General features: G+C 43.6%; 1 protein-coding gene and 1 long non-coding RNA gene across 2 annotated transcripts in view; both read right to left on the bottom strand.

The window, feature by feature from the left end:
- LOC144493877 (Fc receptor-like protein 3) overlaps nt 1-1815 on the bottom strand; it is a 38625-nt gene extending 36810 nt beyond the window's left edge. The window contains exon 1 of the mRNA XM_078213455.1: nt 1623-1815. The gene's annotated coding sequence lies outside the window, so the exon portion shown is untranslated. The remainder of the gene's footprint in view (nt 1-1622) is intronic.
- Nucleotides 1816-1817: 2 nt separating this feature from the next.
- On the bottom strand, nt 1818-22166 carry LOC144493878 (uncharacterized). Its single transcript, XR_013497804.1, has 4 exons — nt 21992-22166; nt 11376-11490; nt 6239-6268; nt 1818-1871 (listed from the first exon to the last, which is right to left on the bottom strand). It is a non-coding gene; the product is annotated as an uncharacterized LOC144493878 (long non-coding RNA).
- Between the last annotated feature and the right edge of the window lie 1969 nt (nt 22167-24135).

Raw genomic sequence — 24135 nt, 5'->3', positions numbered from 1 at the left:
TGTTTCTGAAAATCGTCCTGACCATTTTATGTTGAGTTAAAATTATCAGTAAAATTCAGTATTCCATCGAGGAAGTTAAACTCTAAATAGCGATTCCCCAACGCAGCAGAAACCCAGCCCTCTCTTAATAAATGTCGTGGTGTCAGTCCATTAAAATATAGACGATAGGAGCACAGGCCAAATATATCATGCACTATTCAAAAGACAGGAAGTTCTCAGAATTTCCGGGCGTTCTCACATGAGTCCATCAAAAGTCAGTTAACTGGTTGTTCTTCCAACACATCACCTGATAAGGAATGGCATGCAAATTTCCGGATTCACTCGCCATGCACACAGTCACTTCTCCAGGACTGCGAGAGAAACCCATTAAGTCTCATAAGTGGATTTGCATTTCGACTGGCAACTAATTTATCATGGTGTCTCGAAGACAGCTATGAGGGAATTTATCCCATCCTACACTTTATTATCCTTCCGACATCGAAGTTTGTGCATTCAATGTCGAATACTTTCCACTCTGCCCCAGCCCTGCAGTTGCACGTCACACAAATTCAAATCGGCGCAAAGGGCGGGAGTATAATTTTCATGCAAATGACACTTTAGGGGAGGCGTTGGTGTAGTGGCATTACTAGTAACTGGACTTGTAATGGCGTAATGCAGAGTAATGCCCAGGGCCCAACGGTTCGAGTCCCGACACGGCCATTACTGATATTTGATTGTAAACGGAAGCCTGATACGATCAGAACTGTTTATTCCATCTTTCATTGAAAGTTGTGGTCATATCTCCTGCAGTATAAAGTAGTCTTAAACAAGATGAAAGGGGCCGTTTATGTATTAACAGTTTTAAGCTTAGAATGGTGACTATATAAAACTGATGATGTTGACCACCACCACCAGTACCTGGACCACAATTGGATTTTACCTATTATGTTGGGTCAATTTAGAAACTAATCCACATCTGACTACGTAGATGACACTATGTTATTGAAACGAAAAACGACCACTTGCAAATGGCACCAGCGACTATCGACAGACATCATAAAACATAATACACTTTTTTAATGTTCTCCTTTGAAAAGAGAGCCCAGATAGCCAAAAATACAGTATTCGTTAATTAAACTGCAACTAATTATAAGAACTTACTGATTGTTGTCATAAGTTTATGTTACACAATCCCTATTTCATGCAGCGCAAAAAGATTTAAGCTGCATACTTAAATAAAACGCAACATGTTACATAAAGATCTTCCCAGACATTTTGGTGATGTTGCTTTCAGTTGAAATGCAAGCAACATTACTTGATCCGGAGCTGGTTACTGATTAACTATTATGTTTTCGATATTGTTTTTCAAAAATAAACTCAAAGCTTAAATGAGAATGTGCAGCAAATTCAGGTTGCTGCGTCGTATTTTCAAGATGTGGAGATGCCGGCGTTGGACTCGTTTTTTCAATCCAGGTAAAACTCTGTGGGACTTGGGTAAAGACCACGGGACATATCTGCATCGGATCAGTTGACAACTCTATTATGCATAATAGGGGATTGCTATAACACTTGCTTTCAGTGCCGATTGCACGATATCTTGAGTATGATTCCGTTTTTGATTGTAACGCGCAATGTCTACGTACCAATAGTAACCACAGTTAGAGGTTCACTCCTCCGAGATCTGTACCAACCCCCGACTTCGCACTCGTATGAGCCTCCAGTTTCAGAGTCTGCAATTCCAGAAAAATAGTAATCATGACTCCAATATCTTTTGCCATTTTTATACCAATTAGCGACTTTTTGGATGCCTTCGTCCAGACACCGCAACTCGAAATATTCCCTTTCTTTGAAGACTCCTCTGTGACTTGCAATCACTACTTTGGGCTGATGTACTGCAGGAAGAGAAAAGCAGTCATTAGTGATTAGAAAAATAGAACGGATATTTGTTTCACTGCAGAAAATGCCGAGGATGCTTGCACTCAGTTCCAATGTCGTTGCTACGTGTAACATTTCCAATAATCGTCGATTCAATTACAAAGAACAAAGAACAAAGAACAATACAGCACAGGAACAGGCCCTTCGGCCCTCCAAGCCCGCGCCGCTCCCCGGTCCAGGATTGAATCCTGAATCCAGGATCCCCGCCCAATTTTCCAGCCTATCTACATACCAATATCCTATCCACCGAGCTGTCCCTCACAGCTACGATGCTTTGTTCATTACAACCTATTAACTTACCCCCACCCCCCCATTCCAGACCATGTGATCTCCAGGGAGAGGCGAAAACCCAGAGTGAAAAACCCTAGGGCCAATATGGGGAAAGAAAATCTGGGAAATTCCTCTCCGACCCCCTGAGGCGATCGAAACGAGTCCAGGAGATCACAATGGCCCCGATCGGAAAATGCTTCCCAACCCTAGTCATTTCCACTTCCACGAACACCATATGAATTCCCTGCCCCCGAGACAGGTTCCCAACTATCCGCAGTCTCACTCTGTACTGGCACCAGCAAGATGATCATAGAATGAAGCCTTGAAACGAGAAACAAGGAACAATTAGCCCGCGCCGCTCCCTGGTCCAAACTAGACCACTCTTTTGTATCCCTCCATTCCCACTCCGTTCATATAGCTGTCTAGATAAGTCTTAAACGTTCCCAGTGTGTCCGCCTCCACCACCTTGCCCGGCAACACATTCCAGGCCCCCACGACCCTCTGTGTGAAATATGTCCTTCTGATATCTGTGTTAAACCTCCCCCCCTTCACCTTGAACCTATGACCCCTCGTGAACGTCACCACCGACCCGGGGAAAAGCTTCCCACCGTTCACCCTATCTATGCCTTTCATAATTTTATACACCTCTATTAAGTCTCCCCTCATCCTCCGTCTTTCCAAGGAGAACAACCCCAGTTTCCCCAATCTCTCCTCATAACCAAGCCCCTCCATACCAGGCAACATCCTGGTAAACCTCCTCTGTACTCTCTCCAAAGCCTCCACGTCCTTCTGGTAGTGTGGCGACCAGAACTGGACGCAGTATTCCAAATGCGGCCGAACCAACGTTCTATACATCTGCAACATCAGACCCCAACTTTTATACTCTATGCCCCGTCCTATAAAGGCAAGCATGCCATATGCCTTCTTCACCACCTTCTCCACCTGTGACGTCACCTTCAAAGATCTGTGGACTTGCACACCCAGGTCCCTCTGCGTCTCTACACCCTTTATGGTTCTTCCATTTATCGTGTAGCTCCTCCCTACATTATTCCCACCAAAATGCATCACTTCGCATTTATCAGGATTGAACTCCATCTGCCATTTCCTTGCCCAAATTTCCAGCCTATCTATATCCTTCTGTAGCCTCTGACAATGTTCCTCACTATCTGCAAGTCCTGCCAGTTTTGTGTCGTCCGCAAACTTACTGATCACCCCAGTTACTCCTTCTTCCAGATCATTTATATAAATCACAAACAGCAGAGGTCCCAATACAGAGCCCTGCGGTACACCACTAGTCACAGGCCTCCAGCCGGAAAAAGACCCTTCCACTACCACCCTCTGTCTTCTATGACCAAGCCAGTTCTCCACCCATCTAGCCACCTCCCCCTTTATCCGATGGGATCCAACCTTTTTCACTAGCCTACCATGAGGGACTTTGTCAAATGCTTTACTAAAGTCCATATAGACAACATCCACGGCCCTTCCTTCGTCAACCATTTTGGTCACTTCTTCAAAAAACACCACCAGGTTCGTGAGGCATGACCTCCCTCTCACAAAACCATGTTGACTATCGTTAATGAGTTTATTCCTTTCTAAATGCGCATACATCCTATCTTTAAGAATCTTCTCCAACAACTTCCCCACCACGGACGTCAAGCTCACCGGCCTATAATTACCCGAATAATTAGGGAACTCATTTTCCCCAAACGTTTTTTTCCTCCTCAATTAGGGACAGCGTTTTAAATCCGTGGAAGTGATTGGTAACAGCAATAGCCGCACGAACTTGCGAACTTGGCCATTGGGCGGGTAACATTTGTTTTTAACCTGCTGATGATGATGATGTGATGCTTGCCTTTTTGGAATCGATCTGGGAACAGTGCGTTTCAAGTACGACCACCCGAATTTCTGGCCCGCCCCCATCATTTTACCTGCCGAGTTAGAAGGGGCAGGGAAGTTCATCTGATATGGAGAGAAAGAAATTGGATTGTTTCCACTTTGGTCTCTGTTATTGTGGGATAATTTGCAGCTGGCAATGGGTCGATCTGGGGATACATATATATTTATTCTTAAAATAGAAAGGCAAGTTATTACCCAAATGGAGAGAAACTTCAGTGTGCTTCGGTGCAGAGCGGCCTGGGTGTCCTCGTGCACGCACGGCGGAAAACTGATATGCAGATACAGTAGATAATAAGGAAGTCAAGTGGGATTTTGGCAGTTATTGCGAAAGGAATCGTGTGTAAAACTATTGATGTGTTCTTGCAAATATGTAAGGCATTAGTGAGACCGCTCCTAGAGCATTGGGCACGATTTTGGTCTTCTTACTTGAGGAGCAACATTATTGTACTGGAATTGGTTCAAAGGAGGTTCAAGTTGATTATCCAAAGATGAGGAGTTTCTCTTCTGAAGGTAGATTGAGCGGTTTAGACGTATACACACTAGGGTTTAGAGAAATGGTGGGAGGGGATTCACGTGAGGTATATGTGATGATAAATGGGATTCACAGTGCAGATGTAAAGAGAAGGTTCCTTTTTGTAGGGCAATCTAGAAGGAGAGATCTTAGTTTTAAGGTAAATGGTGCCAGATTTAAAACAGAGATGAGGAGAAATAACTTCTCACAGCGGGTCCTAAATCTATGGAAATCATTCCCTCAGAGTGCAGTGGATGCTGGGACATTTGGAAATTTTCAGAAAGATAGAGGCAGAATTTTAATTTCTATTGGATTGAAGGTTATGAAGAAGTGGCAGCAAATTGAGATTGAGGCTATACATGATCAGCCATGATTTTATTGAAATACGGAGCAGTCTTGGGGGAAGAGTGGGGAGAAGGTGCTGAATTGCCTATTCCTGCTGTGACTTCTTATATTCTTATAACTCACCGTTCATTCGACTTACATCCGGAAATCAAAACCTCCTCACCAAACTGGCATAGGCCAGAACATGCCTGCAGCGGCGGGAAATGATATACTGGCAGTGGGGGTAACAATCATGAACAGCAGCTGTTGCTCCAAATATCACTGCCAATTAAATTAATTGATTGGGATATTCAGTAATGTATTTGAATGGAGACATTTTTGTGCCATTTAATCTTTATTGATTGTACTCGCTTAGGCCAACATTTGTTATCTATCTTTAATTGTCCTTAAATTGAGTAGCTTATGATGTCTTTTCACGGAGTAAGCACGAGACAACCATAACGCTGTGGATTCTGAGCCATAGTTAGAGCAGAGCAATTAAAGACGGTAGAATTGTTTTCCTAAAGGACATTAGTGAGCCGGATCTGTTTTGGCCACAGGATAATATCTCTTTTGGAACGTGCCACTGCTTTTGTTGCATTTTTCTTTTCATGGTTTGGAAGGAAATTACATTGTGAACATTTGACCTGATGTTGCCAAGGGATTAGCCCGAGGTTCGGGATTGGTAACCCACTATCATTAATAGTGTTCCACAGTTAACCACATTTCCTCATCGGGCTCTCTCAATTTCAATACATTGCCACTGTGGCATAAACCTACTGTTCGAATCTGTATTCCTCAAGAGAATTGAGATGACACTTACTCATCCCTATAATGGATGACAAGCAAGAACGAGAACTTTCTGCTGATTTCAAAGTGTGGAGGTAAACTTCATCATAACATTTTGTGTATCTATCGGTTTCTACTTCATGACCAGAGGTAATGTTTGGTCGCCAATGTGTATTACAGAGCTAGTGATTCTGAATTCTCCCTACTCCCAAATATTGAATACATACAGAGAATCTTGTTATTGCAGGAGTTAGAGCTGGAGGGAATGTGTTATTTCCGTCCTTGGATGTTAGCCAATGGTGAATTTCCCAAGCTCCCAGCCAGTTTAATTCCAACTCTCCACGGCCACCTCTGTTCTCCAGCTGGGAGTACACACCAAGAGCACAAACCGCCCCAGACCCAGCAACACCCCTCCCCACCTCCCCCGCCCCCCCCCCCACCCCGCCCCAAAATCCCTCGCAACATCTCCACCATTGGTTTGCAATCAGTAGCTTTCATTAAATATTACCAAGTGACATTATAGTTCGTCCATACCTTGTATTGTCAAGTGAAGAGAACTTGTTACTGTAAAAGAGAATACAAGGTCACATCGTGAGTGTTTTCATTCTGACAATGCACTATGAACATCACTATATACGACATGCGAAAACATTCAGAACCTTGGAAGTTGAATGGTCATGTGATCCACATCTGATGTCCCTTTCATCACTCTGGCCATAAATCGAAGTTGTCCTAGCAAGAATGTTTAATTCCTCCTTAGAAACTAATGTAGTATATGGCATTAGACGATTTTTATGGTTCAGGTGAGAAATTCATAAGTGTTTTATGGAGCCCACCTGCATTATAAATTTTACATCTTGAAATTGGCTGGAATAAGCATGATATCTTTCACTTCAGCTATGATTCAAATGACCACTAGGGAGCTTTTATGAAACAAAGTTTAAGTAAGAATATGATTAATATGCGTAATAAGAAATTAGCAATGACTTTATCAATTATACCAAGAAACAAACGATCATGATTTACTATAACCCTTAATGAATATAGGAGCTGTCCCAATCAAACCAATCCCATAACTCCCCCTTTTCACACGTTTAATACAGCATTGGCTAATGCTCGCGTGATACTGGAATTGAACCCTTTGATTGGAGAATTGAAAACTCTCAGCCTTCTAAGTTCTAGCAGTCACCCTTGATACACCCAGAATAGATTGCCGTCAGAACTGCTTCCCTGAACCCCAGCGACAGACACTGGTCAAGCCACCAAAAGTAGATTTTCTACTCCAAGATTTCAGCTAAACAGTAGAATTTCCAAAACCAGGGAGAGAGAGAGAGAGAAACCTCTTTCCAGCTTGATGTCCTTTCTAACAATAAACTGCAGCTCAAAAAGCGGAAAATGGAAGAGCTCCTATCACCTGACCTGCCAACAAATCTTCCCCCGGATCAATGCAGCGTCATAAAAGATCCCAAAGTAAAATCAAACAATTCCCATTCAAGCCACTTAAGCAGTAATAAAATGACCTCTCGAGAAAACCCGGTGCCATAATGTAAAAGCAACTGAAGCGAAAAAGGCCTGCTTAACACTGAAGAGAACATGTTTTAGAAAAAAATATATCTTAAAGGTACACTAACGTCACGCGATGGCAAATGAGCATCAATGCCGAAATACTGAAGCTAGCAATCACAGACCTTCCAATTTAAAGTCAGTGGAGGGCAGGCAGTACGATGGAACAATCTCAGAAAAATCAGCAAGTACTTGTTTAAGGACTGAAAATCATCAGCACGAGGCACGGGAGTGTTCAGCACAAACCATATCTCAACAACATCAACAGGAACATGAGTGAGGTCAATTTACGCGAGGTTTGTAGATGGATTTCGAAGTCATGTCAGACTGTTTGTAAACATGAAGTCCGTGGGATAAAGCTGGCAATAGGGTCACAGGTATAAGGATATCCGTGATTTGGGAATAAATGAGTTGGATGAAAATGCGGTTTATTTTTAAAAAGAGCGAGCTGCATCAGCCGAGCTTCAACACTGGGACATCTGTGTTTTGAACAATTGCTGGGCTACGGTACAGACTTCTAAAAATGATTACACCTGACACGAAAGTTAGAAGTGTAGTGAACGGAAAGTAAAGGGACGTGATTTATGATTTGGAATGGGCAAGGAAAGTAGCATCAAACATGGAAAATCTATTGGTACTGATACGGTCCTACTTAATGTTTCTCGTGGATGGAAAGTTTCCAGAATGGAACCCAGACTCTCAAAGACCAGAACTATTGGGATTTATTTTAGAAACTTTTGGATAAACAAAGGTGGTGAAATTGATTGGCTTCCCAGGCCATGTCATAGAAGTGGTCTCATATATAGACCAGATCGAATGTGGACGGCAGATTGGTTTTATTTCACTTTTCTGGTCGTCGTAAATTCAATGGGTTCAATGGTTTTGGTCTATATAAATGAGGAAGTGGGCAAATAGATGCTAGATGCAGAATTAATTGGAGAACTGTGGAGATATCCACCTCGGTAGGAAATCCAGAGCGGCACAATATCATTTGCATGGTCATTCATTGAGAAATGTTGATGTTCAACTGGCTTTTGACTTTCTTGTGGAACAGTTATTGAACGTAAGCATGCAGAAAACGCGTCGGCAAAGGTTATCTCGGCTGTCATTGTAAGAGCGCTTGAGTACAGGAACAAATATGTATTAATGCAGCGACGCAGAATCCTGGTGAGACCATGCCTGTAATATTGTGCATCAATTAGGTCCCCGTATTTATAAAACATTATATGCTTTCAATAGACAGATTGCAGTGAAGGTTTACTCAACTGATTACGTGAATGACAAGATTGTTCCAAGAGAGATTGGGTCGACATGGTCTCCATGCACTGGAGTTTAGAAGGACGAGGGGTGTCTCACTGAAAGATATAACATTCTGACAAGCTTGCACGTGGTGCCGGATTTAGGCATAAACTAAACAAGCTACATCTTAGGGCCTCACAATCCGTAAGGGCCTCACTAAATTTCAGAAGGTTTACAATAAAGAGAACATTTAAGAGCGGATACCAGAAAAGAAAAAGAAAGCACCAGCTTGAAGAGCAATTCAAAAAATTACCAACATTACCAAAATCTATGAGAGATCAAGCCAGCCAAATGATAAACATGTAATCAGTAAATGCATTCATTTGAAAATAATTTGTATTTTTCACTTTAAATACCTTGCTATTAAATAATTAAAAGCATAATTGTTTTCAATTTTTTTGTGGCGACCCAAGGTCCTGTTTTGGTACGCACCTTTGTGAGACATATTGGTGTGACTTTTTAACAAGGGGCCTCCAAGCTTTATATTGCTTAGGGACTCACCAAGTCTAAATCCGGCACTGGTTGCACGGACTGAATGCAGGAATAGTGTGGGTCTAGAAAAAGGTGTCATTGTCTCAGAATACGAGGTAGGCCAGAAATGGCTGAGATGAGTAGAACCATCTTCATTCAGGTTGTGCCTCAGCAAGTTGGTCGAATTTTTCGATTAAGTGACGAAGATGATAGAGGAGGGAAGGCATTGGATGTTGTATACATGGACTTCAGTAAAGCCTTTTACAAGGTACCGCATGGTACACTGGTACGAAAGGTGAAGCCACATGGTATCAGATGAGAGCTCGCTAAATGTATACAGCACTGGCTTGAGCATAGGAGACAGAGGGTAGCAGTAGAGGGGGTATTTTCTGAATGAAAGGCTGTGACTAGCGCTGTTCCACAGGGATCAGTTCTGGGACCTTTGTGTTCGTAGTATATATCAATGATTTGGAGGAAAATGTCGCTGGTCTGATTAGTAAGTTCGCAGTCGACACAGAAGTTGGTAGAGTGGCAGGTGGTGAAGAGGATTGTCAAAGGATACAGCAAGATATCGATCGGTGGGCTACTTGAGCGGAGAATTGCGAGATGGACAAATGTGAGGTAATGCATTTTGGAAGGTCCAACGCATGCAGGATTTATACAGTAAATGATAGAACCTCTAGGAGTATTGACAGTCAGAGATTTTGGCGTATATGTCCATCGATCACTGAAAGTGGCAACACAGTTGGAAAAGGGGGCGGCATGGTGGCACGGTGGTTAGCACTGTTGCCTCACAGCGAGGGATCCGGCTTCGATTCTCAGCTTGGGTCACTGTCTGGGTTGATTTTGCACATTCTCCCCTTGTCTGCTTGGTTTTCCTCCGGGTGCTCCTGTTTCCTCGCACAGTCCAAAGATGTGCAAGTTAGGTGGATTGGCTAAATTCTCCCTCCGTGAACCCCAACAAGCGCTGGAGTGTGGGGACTAGGGAATTTTCACAGTCATTTCATTGCAGTGTGAATGGAAGCCTACTTGTGACTAATTAATAAACTTTAAACTGTTTAAACTTTAAGGTAGTCAAGAAGACACAATGTATGCTTGCCTTCATCCGTCGGTGCATTGAGTATAAAAAATGGCAGGTCCTGCTGCAGCTGTACAGAACATTAGTTCGGCCTCATTTGGAATGCTGTGTACAATTCTGGTCACCACACTACCAGAAAGGTCGAGAAGAGGTTTCGCAGGATGTTGCCTGGTCAGGAGGAAAGGATGGATAAATTCGGTTTGTTCTCACTGGAACGATGGAGGTTGAGGGGCGAACCGATAGTGTTTACAAGGTCATGAGTGGCATAGACAGAGTGGATAGTCAGATGTTCTTTCGGAGCGTAGAAAAGTCAAATACTAGGGGACATAAGTGCAAAGTGCATGGGGAAATTTAAAAGATGTATGAGGCAAGTATTTTGGCAGAGAGTCCTAAATGTTTGGAATGCGCTGCCTGGGGAAATGGTGGGAGCACATTCGATAGCGGTATTTAAGGGGCATCTAGACGAATACATGAATAGGATGGAAATGGAACGATACGGACTTCGTAAGTGCATACGGAGTTTAGGCAGGCATAATGATTGGCGCAGGCTTAGAGGGCCGAAGGGCCTGTACCTGTGCTGTATTATTCTTTGTTTTTTGCTCTCATTCAGCGGGTAGGGAACCAGTGGTTATCTGTACGGCAGAAGGCTTTGGACGTTTGGCCACTGATTATATTTTTAAAAGAAATAGATATATTTCTAGACTCTGATGATTTCAAGTGAAACAAGGAGAACGTGCAAGTATTGGGTTGAGATCCAGTGTTAGACATCACAATGTTAAATGGCGGAATGGCTCGAGAGGCCCAATTTAGAATTCAGAAAGCAAGAAAACAGGGGACGGAATTCCGTCCCCTATTCCGTCCCCTGTTTCCTTACTTTCTAAATTCTATGATCTGCAGCATAACGTTTTGGTTCTATTTCTTTCCCACAAGAATATTAGTGGACCAGATTTGTTTAGAAGAACTTCTGTTAGTTCCATGATCATGTTTACCGAGGTTAGTTATATTTCCTTCTAAGGTCTATCAATTGTTTGAATGTAAATCACCCCAGCTGCCATTATCCAAATATGTTCTTGGTGCATTAGTACCACTAGCGCAGTAATATTCCCATTGCAGAAAATTCCTGTTATAAAGCATTTTCTTTTATAAAATAATCAACATTAAGGTTTGTTTTAGCTCAATTTAGCAACGTCTTGGATTATTGTCTTTGATGGATTTCAATAATATTGACATTAAGCGCAGAAACATTCATCATTCACTTACAGTAGATTAGAAGGGGGCACAAGTTATTCATGTTCATTGTGAGCAGTCTGAGGTACAACTCAATTCCCTTTGGGACCAATCCCCAATCCAGTCAGATGGTGCTTGCTCCGGTTTCCTGCAAGAATGCAATCAGAGATCCATTAACCACGCAGGAGGGCATTCTATCCACTATGCATCTGCTGCATTTTCCGTAGCATTTTCCAATTAAAACAGATGAGGGAAGTATTTTTCTCTCAGATGGCGGTAAGTCTTTGGAACTCGTTGCCAAAGACGGCAATTTGCGCAGAGGCCTTGTGCATATTTAAGGCTGAGATAGATAGAATTTGAAAGGACAGAAATGTGGACGTTAGGAATGTCGGATCAGCCATCATAATATTGAATGGTAGAGCAGCGTGAACGGGCTGAACTGCCTACTCTTATTTCTCATGGTCTTGTGGCCTTACGATGTTCGGCGTGGCGCTCCTTCCCCGAAGTCTTTTAATTGCCTGTGTTCTTAATTTAAGTTCTCTCCTGTTAGCTCGCATTAACGACAGCAACTTGATTTGATATGATTTGATTTGAGTTATTTTTGTCACATATATTAACATACAGTGAAAAATATTGTTTCTTGTGTGTTATACAGACAATATATACCGTTCATAGAGAAGGAAACGAGAGACCGACAACTGATAAATATTAAATTAAAAACCCGGGACGTTGGAGACTTTAGAATTATAGAAGCCATACAGTGCAGAAGGAGCCATTCGGCTCATCGAGTCTGCACCGACTCTTCCACAAGCACCCGATTCAGGCTCTATCCCCTAAACCTCACGGATTTACCCCGCTAAACCTTCAACCAACACATCTTGACATCTTAAGTGACAATTTAGCACGGTCAATCCACCTAACCTGCACATCTTTGACACTGAGGGATAATTGAGCATGGCCACTCCGCCTAAGCCACATATCTTTAGATACTAAGGGGCAATTTAGTGTGGTCAATCCACATAACCTCGTTTTGAGGCACTAAGGGGCAATTTAGCATTGCCACCTCATCTAACTTTGTTCTCTTTGTTTCTATGCAGCTGCCATTTAGGTGGGCCAGGGCAACATTTTCACGTAGAGACATTAAAATCAATTCCCCAAACACAGCATAAACGTATTGGCAGTTCTGCGTCTGACAAATACTGCCGCGCATCCTCAGGCGCTCATGAAGGTTTGTTGCAACCGGCCTCTTCACCGCGCACGCGCAGTTCCCGGAACAACATTTACATCGGGAGAAGGCAGCCGCTGGGGAGAGTTGCTGGAGTTGTCTGAGTTGAAACTCACTGCACATGGGCGAGACGCCTGTGCAGTGACATTTGCAAAATGGGTGACTGCACTTGCAAAAAGAAAGGGGAACTTCCACCGGACGCGATGATGGATTATTTGCTGCAGTGGAAAAGGGAACTTAGCCCTGTCAGTTTAAGTGAAAAACCTTATCAGATATAAACAGTTGCAAAGCAGGCATCACGATAAACTGTTAAATATGATTCATTCCAACCACAATGTTCCTCCTATTTGAAGTCACCTGCGGTAGAAATGGAGGCGCTTGTTTATCTTTCTGGCTATCAAACGGCTGGAGATAGTGTGGCGGTGAAGGCTAAGGTCTGCGGCCCATGGATATTTTGAAAGCTGAACAAAGTGCCCTGTTGCACAACTAAATATTACAGGCCCCACAGTGTTCATGAAAAACGTGTTTCGGCTCACTGATCATTCACGCCTAAATGGAAACCTATCTCTGACATTATCCTGAACCACAAAAAATGTCCACCTCACTCAAGAAGATGTTTATATTGACCCAGGAACTTCAGTATTACTATGATGTGTTTTGCAACAAGACCTGGGCAATGTCCAGGCTTTTGCCGACACGTGGCCAGTAACATTCAGGCCGTTCAAGTGCCAGGCAATGACCATTTCAAACAAGAGAGAATCAAACCTCTGCCACCTTACATTCAATGACGTTGCCGTCGTGGAATGCTCAACTATCAACATCCTGATGGTTACCATTGACCAGAAACTGAACGGGGACAGCCATATAAATACCATGGCTATTAGAGCAGACAAAACGCTAAGCATATTGTGGCAAACAATTCAGCTTCTGCCTCTGCAGAGCCTGCCCACAATCTGCATGCCACACGTCCGGAGTCCAATGGAGTACTCTCCAATTGCCCGATGAGTACTGCTCCAAAAACACTCAAGAAGCCATCCAAGGCAAAGCTGCCTGCTTGATTGCTACCCCTTCCACAAACTTATATCCCTCCAACACCGCTGTATAGTGGCAGTTCACCATCTGCCACGTGGACAGCACTAACTCACAAGGTTGCTTTGGCTGCACCATTGAAACCCAGGACCAATACAGTCCAGAACAAGAGGAGCAGCAGATACCTGGGAGCACCACCACCTGTCGTTCCCTTCCAAATCACTCACCGGGCTGACCTGGAAATATATCAGCCGTTCCTTCGCTGTCACTGGGTCAAAATCCTGGAACACCCTTCCTAGGTTTTGTGGCAGGTAGGTCGTGCCTTACTAACCTTATTGAGTTTTTTGAGAAAGTGACCAAGGAGGTGGATGGGGGCAAGGCAGTGGACGTGGTATATATGGATTTTAGTAAGGCGTTTGATAAGGTTCACCATGGTAGGCTTCTGCAGAAAATGCAGATGTATGGGATTGGGGGTGATCTAGGAAATTGGATCAGGAATTGGCTAGCGGATAGGAAACAGAGGGTGGTGGTTGATAGTAAATATTCATCATGGAGTGCGGTTACAAGTGGTGTACCTCAGGGATCTGTTTTGGGGCCACTGCTGTTTGTAATATTTATTAATGATCTGGATGAGGGTATAGTTGGGTGGATTAGCAAATTTGCTGATGACACCAAAGTCGGTGGTGTGGTAGACAGTGAGGAAGGGTGTCGTAGTTTGCAGGAAGACTTAGACAGGTTGCAAAGTTGGGCCGAGAGGTGGCGGATGGAGTTTAATGCGGAGAAGTGTGAGGTAATTCACTTTGGTAGGAATAACAGATGTGTTGAGTATAGGGCTAACGGGAGGACTTTGAATAGTGTGGAGGAGCAGAGGGATCTAGGTGTATGTGTGCATAGATCCCTGAAAGTTGGGAATCAAGTAGATAAGGTTGTTAAGAAGGCATATGGTGTCTTGGCGTTTATTGGTAGGGGGATTGAATTTAGGAGTCGTAGCGTTATGTTGCAACTGTACACAACTCTGGTGAAGCCGCACTTGGAGTACTGTGTGCAGTTCTGGTCCCCACATTACAGGAAGGATGTGGAGGCTTTGGAGAGGGTGCAGAGGAGGTTTACCAGGATGTTGCCTGGTATGGAGGGGAGATCCTATGAGGAGAGGCTGAGGGATTTGGGATTGTTTTCGCTGGAAAGGCGGCGGCTAAGAGGGGATCTTATTGAAACATATAAGATGATTAGAGGTTTAGATAGGGTGGATAGTGATAGCCTTTTTCCTCTGATGGAGAAATCCAGCACGAGGGGGCATGGCTTTAAATTGAGGGGGGGTAGTTATAGAACCGATGTCAGGGGTAGGTTCTTTACCCAGAGGGTGGTGAGGGATTGGAATGCCCTGCCAGCATCAGTAGTAAATGCGCCTAGTTTGGGGGCGTTTAAGAGATCCGTAGATAGGTTCATGGACGAAAAGAAATTGGTTTAGGTTGGAGGGTCACAGTTTTTTTTTAACTGGTCGGTGCAACATCGTGGGCCGAAGGGCCTGTTCTGCGCTGTAATGTTCTATGTTCTATGTTCTATGTTCTAACAGCCCTGTGGGTATACTGGCACCACAAGGACTGCAGCGGACCAAGAAGGCCGCTCGTCACTACCAACCCACTTGCAACTAGGGATGTTCAACACATACTGGTCAGGCCACTGAAGCCCACCTCCCTATATGTAAGCGGTTGTCGCATTTTAGATCAGGTCTGGTGTGTCGGAGCACATATGCCAGCAACCGGACATCTCAGAGTTTCAGCATTAACCATTTGTTTTAATTGGTTTGATGTTCTAATTTTCTGCGTATTACTGTATTACTTGAGAAATAATAGTCACAGTGCGACTAAGAGCACGATTTTTGGGCATTGGCAACGCTAAGTAGCCAGGATCATTAATTTATTTGGAGCTTAAGTGCAAGGTCTATTTAACACCAGAAACTGCTAAATATTAAAGTAGTTATAAAGTCCCACCAGTACAAAGTATACCTATAATTGTTAAATATACGTGCAATATGTACATGGGACCTGAACAATTGGTGCCTGCACACTTATGTTGCTGCAAGTATGTGCGCAGAACTGGTTGGGCCTGTGATCAGTTCTCATATTGCCATATTGCTACGGTTCAAACGCTCTTCCTAGCACATGGTTGTTGTACACATTGGTATTAACGACATTTGCAGGAAGAGTGATGAGGTTCTGCAGCAGCAGTTTAGGGAATTAGGTAGAAAGCTAAAAAGCAGGACCTCCAGGGTTGTAATCTTAGGATTACTCCCTGTGCCACGTGCTAGTGAGGCTCGGAATAGGAAGATAGTACAGCTCAACACGTGGCTATGCAGCCGGTGTAGGAGGGAGGGTTTCAAATATTGGGACCTTTGGGGTGTCTTCCGGGGCAGGTGGGACCTGTACAAGAAGGACGAGTTGCATCTAAACTAGAAGGGCATAAATATTCTGGCCGGGAGGTTTGCTCGTGTCACATGGGGGGATTTACACTAGATTGGCAGGGGGGTAGGAACCAAAGCAAAGGTGAATTAGCTGAAATGGATTCAAGAAAGAGCAGGCAGGGTGAGGTCACTAATCAAAGAGGGTCTGGTGGATTGAAGTGCATTTGTTTCAATGCGAGAAGCATAACAGGTAAGGCAGAATGAACTGAGAGCTTGGGTTAGTACGAGGAACTATGATGTTGTTGCTATTACGGAGACTCGGTTAAGGGAAGGACAGGATTGGCAGCTTAACATTCCAAGATACAGTTGTTTCAGGCGGGAGAGAGGGGGATGTAAAAGGGGTCCGGGAGTTGGACTACTGGTTAAGGAGAATTTCTCAGCTGTACTGCAGGAAGACATCGGCGAAGGCTCATACAGTGAGGCAATATGGGTAGAGCTGAAGAATAGGAATGGTGTAGTCACAATGTTGGAGGTTTACTAGAGGCCACCCAACTGCCGGTGGGAGATAGAGGAACAGATATGTAGGCAGATTTTGGCAAGGTGAAAAAGCAAAAGGGTTGTTGTGGTGGGAGATTTTAACTTCTCCAAATTGACTGGGACTCACTTAGTGATAGGGGCCAGGATGCGGCAGAGTTTTCGTTTTGTACGAGTGAGGTCATGCCTCACAAATTTGGTTGAGTTTTTTGAGGAGGTGACAAAAACAATTGACGAGGGAAGGGCCGTGGATGTCGCCTATATGGAATTTAGTAAAGCGCTTGACAAGGTCCCTCATGGCAGGCTGGTGCCATGGAATCAAAGGTGAACTCGCCAGATGGGTACAGAACTGACTTGGCCATAGAAGACAGAGGGTAGCACTGGAGGGGTCTTTTTCTGATTGGATGTCTGTGACTAGTGGTGTTACGCAGGGCTCTGTACTGGGACCTCTGCTGTTTGTGACATATATAAATGATTTGGAAGAAGATGTAGCTGGTCTGATTGTGGACAACACAAAGATTATTGGAGTTGCCGATAGTGATGAACATTGTCAGAGAATATAGCAGGATATAGATCGGCCGGAAAATTGGGCGGAGAATTGGCAGATGGAATTTAATCCAGATAAATGCAAAGTGATGCATTTTGGTAGATCTAATGCAGGGGGGAGCTATGCAATAAATGGCAGAACCATCAGGAGTATAGACACACGCAGGGATCTGGGTGTACAAGTCCACAGATCCTTAAAGGTGGCAGCACAGGTGCAAAAGGTGGTGAAGAAGGCATATGGCATGCTTGCCTTTATTGGATGGGGCATAGAGTATAAAAGTTGGCATATGATGTTGCAGTTATATAGAATGTTGGTTAGGCCACATTTGGAATACTGCATCCAGTTCTGGTCGCCACACTACCAAAAGGACGTGCAGGCTTTGGAGAGAGTGCAGAAAAGGTTTACCAGGATGTTGCCTGGTATGGAGGGTATTAGCTATGAGGAGAGATTGAGTAAACTGGGGTTGCTCTCCCTGGAAAAGCGGAGGGTGAGGGGTGACCTAATAGAAGTTTTATAAAATTATGAAGGACATAGATAGGGTGAACAGTTGGAAGCTTTTTCCCAGGTCAGAAATGACAAACACAAGTGGTCACAAGTTCAAGGTAAGGGGGGCAAGGTTCAATACAGATATGTAGGGGACGCATTTTACACAGAGGGTGGTGGGGCCTGGAATGCACTACCAAACAAGGTTGTTGAGGCAGACACGCTAGGATCATTTAAGACTTATCTAGATAGCCACATGAACAGACTGGGAATAGAGGGATACAAACGGATTGTCTAGTTAGGAACACATGATCGGTGCAGGCTCGGAGGGCCGAAGGGCCTGTTCCTATGCTGCATTGTTCTTTGTTCTTTTTTCTTTCTTCTTTGAGTTTGTAAGGAGCACCTCTTGAAACAATATGTATATTGTCCAACTGGGGAAGGAGCCACACTGGACCTGGTATTGGGGAATGAGCCCGGCCAGGCAGTTGATGTTTCAACAGGGGAGTAGTTCGGGAACAGTGACCACAGTTCAGTAAGCTTTAAGCTACTGATGGATAAAGATAAGTGTAGTCCTCAAGTTAAGGTGCTAAATTGGGGGAAGGCTAATTACAACAATATTAGGCAGGAACTGAAGAATGTAGATTGGGGGCAGATGTTTGAGGGCAAATCAACTTCTGGCATGTGGAAGGCTTCCAAGTGTAAGTTGATAGGGATTCAGGACTGGCACATTCCTGTAAGGATGAAGGATAAATATGGCAAGTTTTGAGAACCTTGGATGATGAGAGATGTTGTGGGCCTAGTCAAAGAGAAAAAGGAAGCATTTGTCAAAGCCAGGAGGCTGGGAACACACGAAGCAAGTGTGGAATACAAGGAAAATAGAAAGAAATGTAAGCAAGTAGTAAGGAAGGCTAAAATGGGTCAAAAAAAAGGATTGGCCAGCAGGATTAAAATCCTAAGGCGTTTTATACATATATAAAGATCAAGAGGATAGCCAGGGAGAGGGTTGGCCCACTCAAGGACAAGGGAGGGCATCTATACGTGGAGCCAGAGGAAATGGGTGAGGTACTAAATGAGTACTTTGCGTCAGTACTCACCAAAGAGAAGGCTTTGGTTGATGATGAGTCTGGGAAAGGGGTGTAGATAGTTTGAGTCATGTTGAGATCAAAAAGCAGGAGGTATTTGGGTTCTTGAGAAATATTAAGGCAGACAAGTCCCCAGGGCCTGATGGGAAATACCCCAGAACACAGAGGCAAGGGAGGAAATTGCTGGAGCCTTGAAAAAAATCTTTGTATCCTCACTGGCTACAAGGGAAGTCATGATGTGAAGATGCCGGAGTTGGACTGGGGTAAACACAGTAAGAGTTTTAACAACACCAGGTTAAAACTCGAACTTGATCGAGTCTTTCGAGGAAGTGACGAAGATGATTGATCAGGATAGGGCGGTGGATGTTGTCTACATGGACTTCAGTAAGGCCTTTGACAAGGTCCCTCATAGCAGCCTGGTGGAGAAGGTGAATTTGCATGGGATCAGAGGTGAGCTGGCAAGGTGGATACAAAACTCACTCGGTCAAAGAAGACAAAGGGTAACAGTGGAAGAGTGCATTTCTGAATGGAGGGCTGTGACAAGTGGCGTTCCTCAGGGATCAATGCTGGGACCTTTGCTTTTTGTAATATATATAAATAATTTGGAGGAAAATTTAACTGGTTTGACTGGTAAGTTTGCGGACGACACAAAGGTTGGTGGATTTGTGGATAGTGATGAGGACCATCAGAGGGTAAAGCAGGATACAGATCATTTGGAGACTTGGGCGGAGAGATAACAGATGGAGTTTAATCCGGACAAATTTGAGGTAATGCATTTTGGAAGATCTAATACAGATAGGAAGTATTCAGTAAATGGGAGAACCCTTAAGAGTATTGATAGGCAAAAGGGTCTGGGAGCGCAGGTGCCCAGGACACTGAAAGTGGCAATGCAGTTGGAGAAGGTAGTCAAGAAGGTATTCGGCATGCTTGCCTTCATCGACCGGTTCATTGAGTTTAAAAATTGGCAAGTCATGTAGCAGCTTTATAGAACCATAGTTTGGCCGCTCTTGGGATATAGTGTTCAATTCCGGTTGCCACACTACCAGAAGGATGTGAAAGCTTTGGACAGGGTACAGAAAAGATTTACCAGCATGTTGCCTGGTATGGAGGGCATTAGCTATGAAGCGAGTTTGGAGAAACTTGGTTTGTTTTCATTGGATCGACGGAGGTTGAGGGGGGACCCAATAGAAGTCTACAAGATATTGAGAGGCATGGAGAGAATGGATAGTTAGAAACTTTTTTCCCAGGGTGGAAGAGTCAATTACTAGGGGGCACAGGTTTAAGGTGCAAGGGGCAAGGTTTAAAGGAGATGTACAAGGCAGATTTTTTACACAGAGGGTGGTGGGTGCATGGAACTCGCTGCCGGGGGAGGTAGTGGAAGAAGATACGGTAGTGACTTTTAAGGGACGTCTTGACAAATACATGAATAGGATATGAATCGATAGATATGGTCTCCGGAAGGATAGGGGTTTAGTTACGTCGGGCAGCATGATCGGTGCAGGCTTGGAGGGCCAAAGGGCCTGTTCCTGTGCTGTAATTTTCTTTGTTCTTTACTGTTCAAGTTTAACATACTATTAGGATAACATGTGGATGCAAGCCTTCCTTAAAGGCGAACTACAGTGCACAAGTAAAACTATATCACTGCAATTGTATAGTGCCTGGCTGGGACAACAGCTTGACTATTTTCTACAGTTTTGACGCTCTTTGCTAAGAGTGGATAGACTTCCCACAGAGGGATTAAAGCGGGAACAGGTATTGACGTATGAGGATAAACTGGTGAAAATGGTTCTGAGTTCTCCACTGTTTGGAAGAATGAGGGGTGGTCCAACTAAAACCCACAACATTCTTACCGGGATTGACAGTTTGGATCTGCGTAGCATGTTTCCCCTGTTCTGGAGAAACCACAGCCACGGAATACAATCTCTAAATAAGGGACAGGCGATTTAGTAATTTGATGGAGGACAAATTTCTTCTTTGAGATCGTGATGAATCGATGGAATTTTCAAGCAAAGAGGCCAGTGGTAATTCAGTGACTGAGCATGCACGAGAGAGAAATTGATCGCTTATGGCATCCTAGGATAGGGGTAGCATGGAAAGGTGGTGTTGGGAAAATTATCAACCTCAAACGAATTGAATAAATGGGACTGTTGGTCATCTCTTGAGCCTATGATTCCATATCCCTGCGACGCAATAGAAGGCTTATCAGAGGGATGGATGAATTGGAAAGTTGTTCTATTTTTTCTCAGGGTAGAAACGTCAATTACTAGGGGACATAGGATTAAGTTGAAAGGGGGAACGTTTAAAGGATGCGAGAGGCATGTTTTGTTTTGCACACAGAGGGTGGCAAATGTCTGGAATGCACTTTCAGAGGACATGGTGCAATCAGACACAATAGCAAAGTTTAAGAGGCATCTTGACAGAGACATGAAAAGGCAGGGAATAGAGGAATATGGGTCGTGTAGAGGCAACGGTTCTTCACATGCCTAATGTCTCTGTTTTTTCTTGGCTATTATTGTTACCTATCTTTCCATTTTCATGTACTATTGTGTAGTGTTGGATATTTATTATTCCTCAATTATGGATGTACATCGACCCTTGACTTTAAACTGGGAATTCGAGGGAACCGGATTACAGGGCAGATATTTACAGAACTGGATAAATATTTTCATTGATATTCAATAGCATATAAAAAACGCCGTTTTCTATATCAGGGACGAAGCAACTTTACTCAAGCAAGTTGTATCACTTGCTTGTCTCCCGCAACTAATAAAATGTTTCTAAATCATCACCCTGCATTAGCAAAGGTTAGTCCCCTCTGCTGCCTGTCACTGTTATTGGACTGGACGTCTAACCTGCAAGAGATGAGAAAGCATCGCTCTCGCCTCGGCCCTAGAGCATAATTTCTACCCGGATAGTGCACCAATACTCATGTATAACAGATAAAGTTCGTTTGATGATGATGAATTCATACTTGCTCTGTCTGCTCGCTGAATATTGCGTCCTGAAAAAAAATCAAATGTAAAGCAACCATTTTCTCAATACATTTTTGCATTGTGTGAGCGTAAGTAACTTTTCCCAAAGTTAACTAATTTTATTAAAAGCAAGCAAGAAATGCAAGTGACTTAGTGCTGACTCTATTTGGCTCTGAATCCGCAGTCCCAGGCTCACGATTCACGTACATGGGTTCAACTCTCACAACAACAACTGCGACAATTTAAATCAAATTATTAATCTAGACGGAAAGGTTGGTATCAATAAGGCTAGCTATAAAAGGATAGTCGATAGCCTTGAAAACAAAATCACCTGCTACATTAAAGTCCCAATTAAAAGGAAATCTGCTGTCCGTACCTTCGCCCAGCTACATGTGATTGTGTTAGCTCTGGTTGAGCCGTAACCGTCCTTTAAAATGGTCTGGCAGTCCACTTAGTAAAACAAAATTTGGAGTTGAAAAATAAATGCTGGCGGAATCCACATCCCCTGAATGTACTTGTCACTGAAAACACATGGTTGTTCAAGGCATTTTGCTCGCAGGCGTCTGGTAATAAATAATTTATATTCTGTAGTGCAGTTGATGTTGTCTTATGAGGAAGTAATTCCCCGGAGATATCAATTGTGAAGAGCACAGTTATCTTGTTATTGGTGGTGCTTAATGTGTGATTGAATCTTTAGCATTTTATACTGCCACAGTAATTCAAATTTGGTCTCTAGGGGATTTAGGAATCGAAATCTCTGCTCTGAAAAAGTAACAGCGTTCACCACAACTTTGTTTTTGCCTCCCTTACTGAGACTTCCCCTTTCCTTTTCTACTTATGTGTTGACAAAACATTTTATTTTATTTCTCAGTAACTGCGAATCTATTGCCAGACTTATTGTTGCAACGCATTTGATAGTTTCCCTTTATTTTACTTTCCGTGGCGTGCAACAATTTCAATCGACTATTGAACTGAACGACTTGCAACTGAACGACAATTGCAGAGGTCAGTTGAGAGTTAGTCACATTGTTGTGGGTCTGTAGTCACATAAGGTTTTGACCGGGAAAAAACTGCAGGTTGCCTGCCCTAAATGTGCTTTTCTTTTTTCCATCTGCAATGAACAACATTATGGTCACCTGACCAAAACGAGACATATCAATATTATAAATCGGAAATCAATTCTACCAGCTGCAAATGTGGCACTTGAACCCATGCCTCAAACACATTAGCTGGACTATTAGATTACTTGGTCAGCGACACGCCAACTGCGCCGCCATCTCACCTCAGAGAACAGTAAAGCACAGGAACAGGCCCATCGGCCCTCCAAGCCTGTGCCGATCATGATGCCTGCCTAAAATAAACCGTATATACTTATAGAGTCCATAACCTTCCATTACCATCCGATTCCTGTATTCGTCCAGTTGCCTCTTAAATGCCGCTATCGTATCGTCCCGCCACCTCCCCGGGCAGCCCCTCCCAGACATTCACAACCCTCTGTCTAAAAATCCTGCCTCGCACATCTCCTCGAAACTTTTCCCCACTCATCTTTAACCTATGTCCCCTACCACTTGACTTTTCTACCTAGGAAAAAGCACCTGGTTATCCACTCTGTCCATGCCACTCATAATCTTGTAAACCTCAATCAAATGGGCAATGTTCCCTTGAAGAAATACAATTGTCACCATCGCCTCTCACACATTTGTCTCTTTGGTTAGCAATCCATCGACATCTCCTGCTGTATCAATCCTGTGAATTTCTAAACACTTTGCATTCGGCTCTGAGTGTTGATATATGCCGTTTTTTCTTTCTTTTTTGCCGCTGTTCTATTCTATATTTTTGTAATACTTTCGCACATCAGTTTCTAACAACGTCTGCACATCACTCCTTAATAGTATTTTGACGGAATCTTCCAGCTTGCTTTTATCCAATCCCAATGCTGCGTGATAATTTTAACTCCTTTGCTCAATTTAGCCCATCTGCCTCACTGCAGCATCTTTCGACTATCGAACCTTTTTGTGTCTTCGTGTGTCTCCTTAATGTTCTGACGCCAACTTTTTGTGTTTGCCCCTTCATTTCCGTGTCTTTTCATTCTGATGTCAGGCTGTCTCTCCTTCAATCTCCCTCTCTCTGTCACCATAGTTTCACGTCCTCGCTTCATCCTGCCCGTATGCCTCTCTCTAAATTCGGCTCTCTCTGTCGGCTTTTCCCTTTCACTCCACCCGTCTGTCTGCAACTTTCTCTCTTTCTTCTTCATACTTGCTGTGCGTATGTCTCAATGTCTGCCTGCCTGCTTCTCTCACTCGCTCGCTCACCATCACTCACTTTCTTTCTCTTTCACTCTGATCGTCTCTCGCTCGCTTTCTGCTTTTCTCTCTTTCATCTGTCTGTGTCTCTGTATATCTTTATGCCTGTCTTTCGCTTTCAGTCTGTCTGTCTGTCTTCGTTTCTCTCTCTCTCTCTTTCATAGTTTCTGTGTGTATGTCTGACTGGCTGCCTGCCTCTCTCTCTCCGTCACTCACT

The sequence above is a fragment of the Mustelus asterias genome, chromosome 5 (genome assembly GCF_964213995.1).
Source record: "Mustelus asterias chromosome 5, sMusAst1.hap1.1, whole genome shotgun sequence".
Taxonomy (NCBI): domain Eukaryota; kingdom Metazoa; phylum Chordata; class Chondrichthyes; order Carcharhiniformes; family Triakidae; genus Mustelus; species Mustelus asterias.
The sequence above is the reverse complement of the archived record's forward strand: the minus strand, read 5'-3'. Positions and strand labels throughout refer to the sequence as shown.